General features: G+C 46.3%; 1 protein-coding gene across 3 annotated transcripts in view; it reads left to right on the forward strand.

Moving 5' to 3' along the window:
• The window catches only part of MBNL3 (muscleblind like splicing regulator 3), a 690,269-nt gene that overhangs the window by 70,570 nt on the left and 605,020 nt on the right, over positions 1-14,679 (forward strand). The window contains exon 1 of one of the 3 annotated variants that reach the window (XM_069612836.1): positions 5,302-5,441. The exons of the other annotated variants lie outside the window; for them this stretch is intronic. The gene's annotated coding sequence lies outside the window, so the exon portion shown is untranslated. Of the gene's footprint in view, positions 1-5,301; positions 5,442-14,679 lie in introns of those variants that run through there. 3 annotated transcript variants of the gene reach the window in all.

Raw genomic sequence — 14,679 nt, forward strand, 5'->3', positions numbered from 1 at the left:
GTTATGGAATGTTTAGAATTGAATGTTGGAATTCACGTGAAGTGAATGTTGAGAACAGAGAGTGAGGGCTAAGAAGGGCGAATGAATTGGAGGAAGGTCCGTGAGTAGAGATCGCAGCAACATATCTTGGAAGCCAATTATTATAAATAGACTTTGTTCCTTACTTGTGTGAAGGAGTCAACTTTTTTGTCATTGGACCAAACAAATGGGCGACGAAGCAAAGGGGAGCCGTGGAGCTGCGGTCCGAAAAAGCTGAACCTACGCTGTGGATAAGTAGGGCCACGAGGATCTGAAGATTGCAGCCATATATTCCTGCTGGTACAACATTGCCTACTTGAGACCGGGCCGATAAAGAATTTAGGGGAGTATGTAGCGCAAGGGGGGTGCCTAGCAACACAGGTTGGTGGCCATCGCCGCATTCCAGGCATTGAGGAGGCTCAAGCGTCATCACGTCAGCCGGTGTGATGGAGCGTTGCCTAGCAATGGCAACACACATTGCAAGCTTGTGGTCACAGAAAGCCTACCAGCCATGGGGCGATTTCTATGGATTGGAGCCACTTTGGTGGCACACTGTGGAGGGAGTGTACCCTAATAGACTCTGGTAAGGAGATTAAAGTGTTTGTGGGCAAACAATAGTTTGGTGGATCACGGGGTAAAATTGGAAATGGGGACCATACATCAATTAACTGGAATGTGAGGAAGTGAAGAAAATAGAGAGAGGACATTCCATCGTGCTCATGGCTAATGTACCAGGCCCCACATTGTTTTTTCAATTGGCTGATGAACCGTTGATAAAGTGGAAGGATTAGAAGGAGGGTTTCTAGAAATATGTGCTGGAAGTTTAAAGCCCCAATTACGCAGTTGAAAGTAATGATGCTTGTTATATATGTTTAGGTCATGCAGTACAGGAAATCTATAAGGGACTGCCTGCACCTCAGATTGACCTGGAGGAGCAAAGGATGAATACATTTGAACATAGCATAGCCAAACTCAATAAACATTTCAAGGTCAAGGAATACAAAATTCTTGCCTGTTAACATTTCGCGACCAGAGACCAAAAGAAAGGTAATACTGTAGAAGAGCTTGTAACGGCATTACAGGGCCTTGCTATAAAATGTGAGTTTGATCAATGTCACCAAGAACACCTCTGAGACCAATTGATGCTAACTGTATGAGTGAAAAAGTGAGGGAGTAGTTGTGGAAGCAGAAGGTTCCCACTTTGGACAGACCTATCGAGATAGCGAACCATATTGGACTTACTGAAAAATTAATCAAGGAAAAATTGGCCCAGAAGACTCTGATGATGGGGCGAACCAACGTCATAACGCTGTTGGTCAAGAGAACAAGGCTGAAGGAAAATGACATGAGACAACGCTGTGATACTAACGTGGAACAAGTAGAATAGGAAAAATCGGGGTGGCAAGGACACCTGCCAAAATCTGCCTATCAGAGGGGTGTGCCAAGGATATACTGTGGAAAGATGTTGTACATGCAGAAGTGCACAGCCAATGGCCAAAGAGTGTTTTGCTATGCATGTTGAGTGCAGAGAGTGTGGGAAGAAAGGGCATTTAGCAAGGTGCTGCATGTTTGGACAGGGTCAGAGAAGAATGGTACATGAAGTTGGGGCTGGTGATAAGCGGAATGGCACTGAGGAAGATGAGGTTATTTTGGCCATTGTTGTCAATGGAGTTGAAAGAAAGAAACCTCATGCACCGAGAAGGGTAAATTATGTATATATTGACATGCGTGTTGATAGTGGTGCAGATTACACCCTGGAGAGCTGTGCCACATGGAAGAATATCTTTAAATGCATTACCCTGAAAGAATCAAAAGTAAGAGCGAGTGGATACAGGGTAGCCCCAATAACTATTATACAGGTTTTGGGATCTAAATTGTAAAGCATCTCGTGTTACATTAATTCCTAAATATATTAATCCCCTTGCTGCTCAACCTTGAGGGTGTAATTTCTTGGTAATGCGTCCTGTCTGCCCTAAAGTGGGAGAAAGGCTAGTTGTTGCCAATTTATACTGAGCCTGATAAGAACCTCTTTCTCCTGTGGGCCATTTGGATCTCTTATTGAAGAAGGTCTCCTGAATTACAATATGCCAGTGGTTTGAATGAGAGGGCAAAGAGCAGTGATGAAGGTCCTGTGTATTGTCCAGTTTGTGAATCATTGCTGGATTTTAGCAGGGAGGTGCAGTTGTACTGATATGATTTCAATATGTATGCGCATTGTGGATGGTTTTAATGTTTTATTGATGGATGCATATGTAAGTGTATGTGCCATAGGTCTGAGATTTCTTGCCTAATAAATGCAATATCAATTAATTTCTATCAGTCCTCTTTGATGTGTGTCCCTTCCGAGTGGGTACTCCTGAGGTACACTCTTTACTTGCACTCTAGTATCTGTTGGATTATTTTATAGTGTTACCCATACTTGTTACTCCCCCACAGAGATTGAAATTAGGATTGAATGAGCAGTATCTAAAAGCAGCTCCTGGGTACTGTGAAGGTTCAGAAATGAGAGGCGTACACAAAGTTGCAATGTTTTCAACACAGAGGCCAGTCTGCAACCTTTCATCCAGCTTTGCATGCCGAATCGTCTTGCTGCCTGTTACCCGCAGCTGTCTCCTGTCTCAAACTCTGTCACAGAAGCCTGCAAAACGAACTGATGCCGACTCTATCCTGTCGAGCACCAAGAACACCTACAGCATAAGATACATTGTGGTTCTGTCCCACTGGTCCTTCCCAGAAGGCCTTTAGTGACGAGACCCATTGATCCCTTTGTGCTGAAGCCAAGAAACCTTAAACTGTTGTGGTTATTAACCATACTGACTACCCTCCTGTCAGTATCCAGAGAGCATCCCTTTTCCTTCTTTGAAACTGTCTGTCCTCTGCATTCCTTTACAGGGTGGGTTGTATTTCGTAGTGTTGTTAGACTCTCTGTTGTGATTATTAAAGTAGATTGTTTTAGTACAACCTTGACTGTACACTCCTTTTATCATTGGGTAATAATTGTATTTTCGCTGTGTAGCAACTAACCAACGATCCACAACCTTTCGGCGATAAGGCTGCCGTTCTCCCACATTACCAAAATTGGACAACTAGGTTTATGCATTTGCTTCTTATTCCAATCTGCTCAGATCCCTTCTGGTGTGTTAGAGGTGTGGGGCTGATTGATGGTTTAAAAAACTGATATTCATACCTGGACCACTGGTATCCCGGAAGTTGATTTGTCACAGTAGGCTCCTGGAAGTCAAGGCAATCAGCCATCTGCAACATGTCTTTTGTATGAGTCCTTCCCTGTATTAGCCAAAATGTAAGAGGCAGGCTGCTGCTTGGCTCGGGAGACAGCACTCTCATTTAGACTATTTGATTAAACACATCCCTTACAAACTTCAGATAAATTTTTCTTAGTTTTCAGCTGATGCGCTTCAAGGAAGTCCTGCTCTTCACAAAATGTCATGTACAGTTTGAAAAAGCTCAGATAACAGAACTATTCATAAGTCCGACATCAGGTGGAAACAGGAATTACCTAGATATATTGGGAAACACATTTTAATGATCGGCCCACCCAGGGTCAAAGTAAGGCTCAAGGTGATATCTGGTCATTTCGGGAAGGCCTTTGAGATCTGGGTGATTTCTCCCTATTTCGACATGACCAATTCTGGAGATTCCTGTGAGATCTGAGCAATTTCCAACCAATCGGAGTAACTACAATCCTCTAAGCTCATATGGTATTCTATCATGTCGACTCTTGTGAGAGCAGTATCTTTGATAGAGTGTTCTGCAGGCTCCTCTGATATCAGACTGTCTTCTATGCAATTCTGGAAATTCCTATAAAATTGTGTTGATTGGTAGCCAATACTGTCCCCTGCTGTGTGTTCTTGGTGATTGGTAGCCCATACTGGACACTCATGTTGGTAGGTACAATGCTGCAGGCCACTGATTGTGTGTGGTTATTGCAAGCCACTCACTTGAACCTATGTCAGCTCAAGATGATTGGTATCCGATCCCGGAAAATGCAATGAGTTCAGGCTGCGTTCTAGAATGTCCTGTAAACTCAATCAGAATTATTGATAGCCAGACCAAGAGACTGCTATGAGATCCGGCCGTGCTCTAGACAACCCTATAAAGTTATGTGAGATCAGAATGATTGATTGCCAATCATGAAGACTAATATGAGATAAGGTTTTGTTGTGGGCAATCCTATAAACTCCTGTGTGATTACAATGATTGGTAGCCAATCCTGAAGACTAGAATGAGAAAAGATTGAGTACTAGAATATCATATAGACTCTTTTGAGATCACAATAAGTGGTAGCCAGACCAGGAGAATGCTTTGAGATCAGGCTAATCATGTAAACTCTTGTGTGATCTGGGTGATTGCTAGCTAATGCCATGGGGTCACGTGAGATCACTGAACTGTGAGAGATGAGCTTCCTATTTGATATGATATGATGTGGATGATATGATGTGGAATTTGTTAGGCGCCTGTACACAAGTGTTTCTAGACACGGCAAGACATGGAGGGGGGAAACAAGGGAGGACAAAATAACATCTTACTAGGTAGGCCTTCAGAGATCACTCAAGCGCGGAAGAGGGAAAAGGAGAAGTGCCGGGAGAGGGGAAGTGCAGTTAACTCACAAGTGCAGCCTGCGGGTGGCTCATAGGTGCCGAGAGAAGGGACTGTATGGTTGCAGATACATGCGCTTAAGTGCTGGGGAGCCCAGAGGCAGTGTGAGGGCAAATGGATATGCAAGAGCCTGGGTGCAGAGTTCAAAGGGTGACCAGGTGACCAGTGTGCAGAGCAGTCAGGTGCATCAGCAGGGGAGAGGAAGAGATTCTCACAGACTAAACTGTGGCACTGAAGGTGAGTCATTTTGGCAGTTGCCTATGTCGTTCTAGATCCGAAATTAACATGATCAATAAATGAACAACATGCACATTTATTTGTGAAACGTGGTGCTATTGGCACAGACTTTTCCAGAGACGTTTAGAACAATTGCCCTAGAAGAAAAAGCTATTTATTTTTGTCTCGACGCTCTTGACTGAAAAAGATCTGTGTGACTGTGCCAGTGTAATCTGATCTGGCCTTGAAAGCTTTGCAGAGAGCTGCATGCTGCAGACATAAACTGAGTCAATAAGGAACTGCATTCGGCCTCCGGAAACGGCCTCGTGATGTCTATTTGATTGGCAGCTTCCTCAAGGGTGGGACTTTCATAAGAAAGAACTTCGATTTTGGCGGCACTTCTGACAGAGCGTATTGCCAGCGGCGGTTTATTCTGCCGCTCACGATGTGAGGAGGTTCACCCTGGATACTGCTCACCATAGACTGGCCCAGATCGCAGCATTAGCAGAGTATGAAATGGTGCCATGCAACATGACCTTTGAAATAGTTCAGCTATGAGGGGTTGTCTCGATGCGGCCGAGGAGAGTGAGGTAGGGTTACTAGAGTGTGTACAGCTGCTGTAATTGAAAACTCTACAGTATGTGTACATTCAGAAAGAAATAGGATTACAGTTGGAATGCTGCACTTTTGTATATACGCTGTGACTTTTGATTGAAGAGCGCCTACATTTTAAATGCAGAAAAGGCTTGGGCTTCTGTGTCGTTTGCACCATTCTGTGTTTCGTCCTTTCGACACAGAACCCTCCGGGAAGAAACGGGGGCTGCCATTAGGCCCGTAGTAACACGGCGCTGTTTCTCTAATACGGAAAACTCCCTTTCTACACAGTGCCGGCGGAGCAGCAGCACTTTTCAAGTGTTTAGACGCCGTTTTAGTCGTGGCTGCTTAGTCCCCGCAATATATAACCCATTACGTTATGCATCTTTACTGTTCAACCATTTGAAGATGTAAGTAAAAAAACAACTAACGGAAAAGGAAGCCAAGCTGCATATTGTGAGGCCGGAAATGCTGGCGTCTCTGCTTTCATTTAGTAATGCCACAGCTGGATAGCTTGTTTTCACTTCCTGTTGCAAGCCGGCTCAGAAGCTGCAGTATTTTTCCCACATGGGAATGCATGCCTCTCTTCTAGATTGGCTGGCAAAAATGTACTGCAGCGGGCATCCGTCTTTATGCTGAAAACGACGCCCAGATTCTGTGCATTATGCACACCGCCTTTGTTTCAGTATGCGCAGAAATGGAAGCATTGGGTAGCACTTTCTTTTTATTTAATCTTTACTCTGCTCATGAAATGTCATTTGTGGGGTCCAAGAGTCCTCCTTGTGCTCCATGAATTGACAGGCCCCGGTTTAATGGGAGAGTTAAGGCATCAACCCTGTGATGTGGGAACTGGTATCTGTATAACACACAATAGCCAGTGGTATCTCCTTGTTTCACGATTCCCTGTCGTGACTAGGGGTTTTTGTAGAGCCTGGAGACTGGGAAGTGTGTTGGCAATGGTGTATGCGGTTAGTAGTTGTTTGGGAGCCTGTTTCTGAAACACAGCATGACAAGCTTATAGTGTGAAGTTTGTCACATTCCAGAAGCAGTGAGTGTGTTGGCTTGAAAGTTTACTTTCTTTGTCTGACCTAAGTAAGTGTCTGGCTGGACACTGCCATCAGACCGTGTGTCCGATTCGTGGCATGTTTTTCTTATATCAGTAGTTTGCCCATTACAGCCTCATCAGGCTTCCTCGTCACAGTCCGTCACAGTTAAAGAGTAAGGATGGTGACGAGGAAGATGATCACTTGGTGTAATGAAGATGATGCAGTGTGCTTATCTCTTGGATGGCACAGGTGTGAGCAGAGGCGTAGACAGGGTAGGCCTGGGCAGGCAAGGCCCACCCGAGATCTGTAAATCCCTGCTCAGCAGCACTGTGTGGACATTTACAGGTGTTGATGTCACTGTGGTGGGCCCGCCCACAATAGCTCAAGGCCCCACTTGTAGGACAATCCTGGCTATGCCTCTGGGTGTGAGCCTTTGACTTCCGGATGATGCAATCGTGCCCCACTCTCTGATTGGACTCGTATTGCCTGGGTGGGCACCCCATACATCAATCTTCCAGCTCAGGGCAGGAAGCTTCATCAGCCCTGAATCTAAAGGCATCCCTCATGCGAAATATTTAGCAACATTCTGCGAGTGATTTGGGCTCTAAAAAGTAGACTTGTGGCGTGTATGGAAATTATTTTCGATGCTGGTTTATCTGTCCGGTTATGACTGTAGTTGCATAGAGAATACATCTGGAGTAAGATGAAAATTGTGCATCACCCTTGGTTTGAAAAAGAAATGCAAAACAAGGTTTGGCATGAATAATCTGTCTTGCGCATGGCATAAACTGCAATGATGACTCAGCGGCAGGGCCTCTCTGCGGTCAGCCTCAATTAGTGTCTGATGCTTCTGTGTGACAGCAGCGTTTCTCTATCGTGAGCATTAATCATTGGTCTGCACATTCAACACGACTCCTCCCCCTGCACCTCCTGAAACACTTACATTCGACTACCTAAAGCAGCGGTGAAGCATGTCTGCGAAGCCCCAGGGGTGGGAGCCGGTAGAATCCTCTAGCAGGTAGGCAGCCAATCAAATGTGGCTCTGTGCATGCATGGAGAGTTCCACCGTCCGGCCCAAGCATGTGTGCAATAGCTCCAGGCAGGGTTGGATTGGCCCCTCGGCCTTTCGGCTTTCAAAAAGCCTTTCATCCTTTTTTAGGTCGATAAATGAGTATCAACACAGGCTATTGTATGCATATTTGTTCTATAAAAAAGAGCTTAAGCGTAAGGTGCTATACAACATTATCATTTGGCCTTGGACGTCTGCTTGGATTCACAGTAATTTAGTGTACTTAGGACCAATGCTATTTGATGCCACTTCCTGTTTTGTTAAGGGGCGAAAGGTCGTGTTTCATCGCTTCCCAGGATGTCACTTTGGGGTGGGGTCAAATGACATCACTTCCGGTGATGTCATCAGAGGTCAAGGGTCGTGAGGCGAGGGGTGGGCCACTTTATTCTACAGGAGCAGTCGCAACATCTAAATGCTAATTCCCCTCGTGGTCCAGGCTGTGTTTGATTATTCTCAGAGCTGCTACCCTGGCTTGTGTGGAAACAGTGTCCTGGGCAGTCGTAACACGTTTTCACTAAAACCCCAACTGCACCAGTACGGTTATAACAATTCACAGAGATCGACCATTAAGTGTGAAATAATTCTACGCTAGAGCCAAGGCCGCGTGCAGTGATGCTTAAGGGCCTTCCTACAGAAATGGGTGGTAACTTGTGTGACATCATGAGCAGCTACGGTTGCTTTTCCTTTGCTATTTTCAGTGGTTTTCACATTTTGCGTTGCAACCATAATATCATTTTAACTAACGTTTTTTTCACTGGATTTCTCGGATTTTTAAAACATAAGGTTAACCACAATGTCCTTTCTACTAAAGATTTTTCAAAGTGAATTTCAAACGTTTCTATTACAGACAATTTTGTGCAAATGTGTTTATACTTTTTCAGTGACATTTTTGTTTTTTAAAGATGCCTAACAGACACTGTGCTCAGAACATTGCCCCAGGAACAGTGCAAATGGCATGCCACCATGCACTCTGCGCAGGGATTGACTTCAGCCATGCCACTAGTTCTCCAGCTCTATCGGCCGTACCAACTGGGCATGGCTTCTGACCATGCCCAGGGTCCAGGACCATGAGTCATTGTGCATAAGACATGGCCCTCATCCATGTCCCGACCCAGTGAATTTACCTGACAACGTCTCGTCCAAGTTTGGTGTGAATCGGTTAAACAAAATTTCCATTTGGAAAATTGAATGAGAAATGTTGTTTTTTTAACTTACTACCGTTTTAGCTTTGATTCCAATGGGCCTCATTCCGAGTTCGGAGGTAGCCATGGTGCTACTAGCCCCATTGCTACCCCCTTACCGCATACCGGGTCCGGGTTCCCTGAATGGGAACTTACCGGGGTCATTCCAACCTTGGAGGACCCAGTATTTCCCCATTCAGGGAAGCCATCCCCATTCACATTCGAGCCCCTATAGGGCTCAATGGGAATGGGGAGGGAGCTAATAACGGGGCCATTAATAATGGGCCCTTTATTAGCTCCCTGGTCCTTTAGCGGCTCCCACTAAGGGTGCCTGGTAAAACCAGTCGCCCTTAGCGGGACCTGCTAAACGACCTCATAATGCAGCGGTAAGGGGTTAACTCACTGCCACCCTTACCGGTGCCGTTAACCCCTTACCGCCAACCTCGGAATGAGGCCCAAAGTCTTTGAACTTGGCACGAAACCGCTTAACCCGTGCACCAGTTCCTTCCAGCTCGACTTCCTGTTCATGACTGTCTTGCAGGCCAGGTCCAACTTGCTTTTCCCTTTAGAACTGTTTCCTTCTCTTCCCTCCAATGCACTATTTGCACACTGATCCACAACACTCTCATTCTCAGTCTCAACCAAAGAATCATCACATCTTCTCTCACATCCTTGCTGGGGCCCAACGGAACCAACTCTACCCATGCCATTGCTCCCATCGCGATAAGGCAACTCTAGCAACCCCTCCTTGTGCACCTCTTTCCTGCACTCTCGTTCAATTTCATGACATTTCACTAATTGTCTCATACTCCATTTTGTGTTATCGTCTAACACTATAACAGTGCCTAAAACTCTGCTAACCTTCCCGGGTGCAGACAAATAAAGAACATCACCACCTCTCACTCTTGGTTTCCTCACCCTGACCAAATCTCCAGCCACCAATTGTGAGTTACATACCCTTCTGTCACACAACTGCTTGAACCTCTCCTGGCATTTTTTTTTTCTGTCAATTAGTTCTGCCCTGTTAACTTTAACTGGGCCAGAAGTTCCTAACCATTCCGGGGTGAGCTCATCAAGAGGTTTCCTGCCCCTCAATGCCACAAAAGGCGTGACACCTGTAGTAGAATGAGGTGTGGTCCTGTAGGCACAGAGCATGTCCTTAACTAAATCAACCAGATTCAAATGAGACATTTTAGCTAGCTGGAGCATCCCTTTCACCACCCTGTTGAATTCTGGTGTGGACAATACAACGCTGTGGTCTTGTGACGGACTGCTGTACCTTTCAAATAATCAGCTACCACTTTGGAATTGAATTGTGCTCTATTGTCGGTAATCAGAACGGAAGGAAAACCTTCCACCCTGAAAATGTTATCCAGAAACTCAACCAAATACTTGGCATTGATGTCAAACGACCATCCTACGCATGGCCACTTGGAGTGTTAATCCATAAGCACAACCATGTATTTTTTCCCTTGATAGCGCATTGGTAAAGGACCAATTATATCCAGTGCCACTCTCTCCCACGGTTTATCCAGGAATTTCACAGGGCACAACAGAGGTTCCGTTACAACATGCGACTTGTCACTAGACGCTCAACCATTTTTAACCAAGAACTCTACTTCGGTATCCGTGTTAGGCCACCAATACGTCTCCCTTACTCTCTTTTTGGTTATTGAATGTAAGTGTCCCCAGAAACGCACCCCCCTTAGTGAGAGGCAATAATGGACACACCCCAGAAGGGGAATGATGCTAGGACCAAGTGCGGGTAAGATCAAAAGAGCTTTATATAATTCAATATAGGGCATGGAAAGAACTCTGCAAACTCCGAGAGCGCTCTGTCTGACAATAGCAAAGACAGTCAGTTATATTAAAAATCCACGTCATGCATGAGGTAAGCTATAGGGGCCACAGAGTCTCAGGGATTGGGTGGTGAAGGCTAGGTGGTATACAATGTATACAGTTGCTTCTCCAGGATTGGCAGACATTGGTGCTATGCCACGTGGGGTGGGAGGTCAGCTGGGCTCATCGGGGTGCAGCGCTGGGCCGGACATGCCTTGTAACAACGATTGATAGCTGCACTAACATTTGCCCTTTTGGCCACACATTCCCACCCATTCATCACACTTCATGTGTCCTTTTGAGTTGCAACTCTTGTAAGCGCTGACCTTAAATCAATACATGGCTAGGAACATTGATATGCGATCTGGAGTGTCTCAATACATCAGTTTGGGAGGTACCTTAGGTTGTCTCTGGGGCGTAGTTAGGGGCATAGGCGGGGGTGCTTGACTAACCATCCTTGGCAATTTCGGTGAGGGATGGTATTATGATCTGTTGGTACACGTGTGGGCGCCCCCCTTTCTAGGGTCATTAAATTGGGGTCGATGGAGGTACTACTGACCCGTGGGGGGCATGTCACTGGTGCCTGAAAGGCGATTGGATTTAGGACCAGGTAGCTCGTAAGTCACGGAGTCAGGCTATGGCGGCCTCTGGCACGGGGGAGGGTGGCAGATGCTTGAAACGGGTCCAGCAGGGTTGGGAGGGAAGGCAGGGCTTTGCTGTTTGAACACTGTCTATCTCGAGAGAGCCTGGGCCGGAGGAGGGGGAAATGGCCTTGCAGCTCCGTGCGTGGCATCCTTCACGAGGCGGTTTACTGTTGTGTGGGTAAGGGGCGACTAACAACACATGGGGGTTTCTAGAAGCACTCATATGTATTTGCATTAACATGGGGTACTAGCTGGAGATCATCTTTTGTTTACATAGCATTTCACATCTACAGTTGACATACGAACATGAGGTAGTGTCAGGCAGGTGTGTGTAAAGAGCATATAAAGAGAGCAACACAGGTTATTGTTTACTGTTATCAGCTGTCCAGTTTTTGTACATTTCGTCATTATATACAATATAGGTTGCACCTTTTTCTCTTTACCCATTCTCCTTTACATTAGCAGCGAACGTTAGTCAACAAGGCACATATTACATAAATCGTTTCTACAAGCTGCAAGGGTTTTCGGGGTGGGTATGGGTGCGAGGCGCCACGCCATCTATAGTTGGGGGGCTTGGTACAGGGGCCAGAGCATGCAGGGTTTTGGCTGATCTCAGTTACATCCTGATGTTCCCGTTCATAGCTGGGGCAATGATGTACTGCGGAAGGTTAACAGCTACAGTGTTTTATTTTGTTGTTTGTTCGCGCCTGGTGACTCGTGAGAACGAGTCTTCAGCGGATCTGCCATGCAGTGGGAGGTGGGGGAAGTGTAGGCCTCTGTGAGCGCGGTCAAGTGGGGGTCACTCTGCAGCATTCAGTGTCTCTGCCTTGGGTTCTATTTGCACATTTCTAGCAAGATGGGGATGGCTAAATACAAGATGGCGTTTATGCTCTGCCACATAACATGGTGGTGCAGCCCCACGTGTCGGCCTGCAGCCGCCCTGCCGCCTGGACCCAGGAGGCCGGGGTGCTGCCGATGAGTCATGGGTCTTAACCAGGGTGGGACATGTAGGGGGAGGGGGGTCCTATTGACCTACCCTTCCCTACATTTCCCCCCTTTCGTTACTTAAGTAACAAATACTTTAGCTCCCCCTGTCTTTCGCTCTCTTTCTCAGCCAACACTGCCTCTTCCCAGGCTGGCGTTCCTTTTATTGGCATCCAGGCTCTGCACACCCCTCTGAGGCTTTCCCCCCTTCTGGCATACTCATCTGGGGTGCAAGTCATATATATACATCCCATATCTCCCTCTAGGTCCACCCATACCTCCGTGTACCACTCTAGCTCCCGGGGCTCTTTTATTGTGGTATGATATAACCTGTCCACTATGTCCCCGTCATAATATTTGGGCACCATTCTATACTTGGATTCTGAAACCTCTCCAGTTTGTACGTGTGCTTCCTGTTGTGCCCATGCCCTTCCTCCGGCGTTGCCCATCGTCACCATCATCATTGCTCCATTATGGACTGCATTTGCGCAGCATCGAAGACCCAACTGGGACACACAAAAAATCACCAGTAAAAACACGATGAGGGGCATTAGTAATTTCACAGCCAGCCCCATTCAGGAAGGTAACCAGGAAAAAAGGTTGTCGAACCACGTGCTTGGGTCGGTGCCACCTTCTGTCTTCATTCGTTCCCCCAGGTTGTGGACTCCGGCGATGATGTGTGATGGTGTCCCGTTATCAGCAGCTTCAGAAGGTACAAAAGTGCAACAGGCACTTCCGATTTTTCGGTAAACACCTCCGTCCATCGTTGTCAACAGGTCTAGGACATATCTGTTTTGCATTGTCATCAGTCTCAATGCCCTTAGTTCCACCTTGATCACGTTGAACCCTTCTTCGGCGTCGTTGGCCAATTGAATCAGCTCCCACCGCGTGATCTGCAGCCATTTTGCATTTGCTCGGGCCTGAATGCTTGGAATGAGGGAGGCAAATAAGTTTTCTGCTGAGCTGAATAACCTGTACCTGTCTGGGATCTGTGCCCAGAGTTCTGAGGAGGCCTTTGAGATGTAGTTTGATGACCTCCGTTTTCTGGACATGATTTTGTCGGCTGTTCCTTCTGATAGGGCGTAAAGTGGTGGATCTTCAGTGGGTGAGGCGTTGGTTGTAGCTTGAGTCGTTTTCCAGCCCCCCTGGTGGATGTGCATCCCCGGTATTACCATTAAGGCTGAGTGCAGTGTCGCCAGGGAACACGTGCCACTCCATGATGGTGGGAGGTGCATGTACGCCCGCTTGCCACAGACCCAGTAAGTGTCCATCAGTGCTGCTGTTCCTTTTTTCATGTCTGGGATCATTAGGCTCTTGCTGCAGTTTGTGTTTCTTCCCATGTGGATTTTCCCTTCTCCTAGGAAGCAAAGTTCATTTGAGATTTGTTTCTTTAGTTTCAATGCTTTTTCTATAGCGCTCACCCAGGTCAATTTTGCCACATGTTCTGACCACACCGCGGCACACGCCTTTGCAATCCATTGTATTTTTTCGGTTGGCAGCCCTCGCAGTGCTTCAGCTTTGCACTTTACCACATCATCTTTCCATTTGTTTTCTGAAAATAGTGTTCCTTTTATTACTAAAAATGTTTCTTTTAAGCATACCACTCCCTTTAGTCTTGAGTAGCAAGTTTTTTCGCTCTGCAACATTTCAAAAGATATAGTGTGTGTCTGGAAAGTGTTCTTAATTCTGCACAGAGTGAGCTGGAGGAGACACTGGGCGTCTGCAAGAGGCAATTCTTGTGGCATTAAGACTTTAGGTGTGCCTGAGGCATGGGGGATCAGGGAGCACACGTAGCAACTTTCATTAGTTGTTCGGTTGGCTGTTGAGCTCATGTCTGCATACCATTTATTTGACTGGTGTGGGTGCCTGGGATCCTCTATTGTGTCAAGCCCCAGGCCATAGTATTTGTCATATCTCTTTCTACCTGTTTCCCTCTTCTTCCTGTTTTTAAGGAATGTTTTAGCATGTCTGGCTGCGTGCAACAGGGACTCCCTTTCCCCGCCCCCCTCCTTCTCCCATTCCTCATACAGAGTAATGAACTTGTTAGCCATTTCAATATTTTCCTTCACTCTCTCTGTGGTGTAGTCTTTTTCTCGGGGAGGACTGATTGTCGTTGTGGGCGGGGTGGCAGTGGTGCCATATAACCATGATATAACAGATGGGTGTCGATCATTTAGTTCATGTACACTAAAATTTGTGGTGTGGCTTTGGGGCTTCAGATGGATGGTCGGCTTGTTGTTAGTATCGTTCTGACGTTGGCCTCGTCTGGATGTGGGCCATACCCCCACACCAGCTGAAAGCCATCCCATATTAAATAGTTACCCTCCTTGAACGGTTTGCTCACATTTTCCATATTAGTTGCATTACCTCCCCCCTCATTTATCTCAATGCAGATAAATGCTATTATGTAATATATTGATACGCCAAACATGAGTGTAAAAAATATAATAGCACAGACAGTCAACCCACAT

The sequence above is a fragment of the Ambystoma mexicanum genome, chromosome 5p (genome assembly GCF_040938575.1).
Source record: "Ambystoma mexicanum isolate Mex_15411 chromosome 5p, UKY_AmexF1_1, whole genome shotgun sequence".
Taxonomy (NCBI): Eukaryota; Metazoa; Chordata; class Amphibia; order Caudata; family Ambystomatidae; genus Ambystoma; species Ambystoma mexicanum.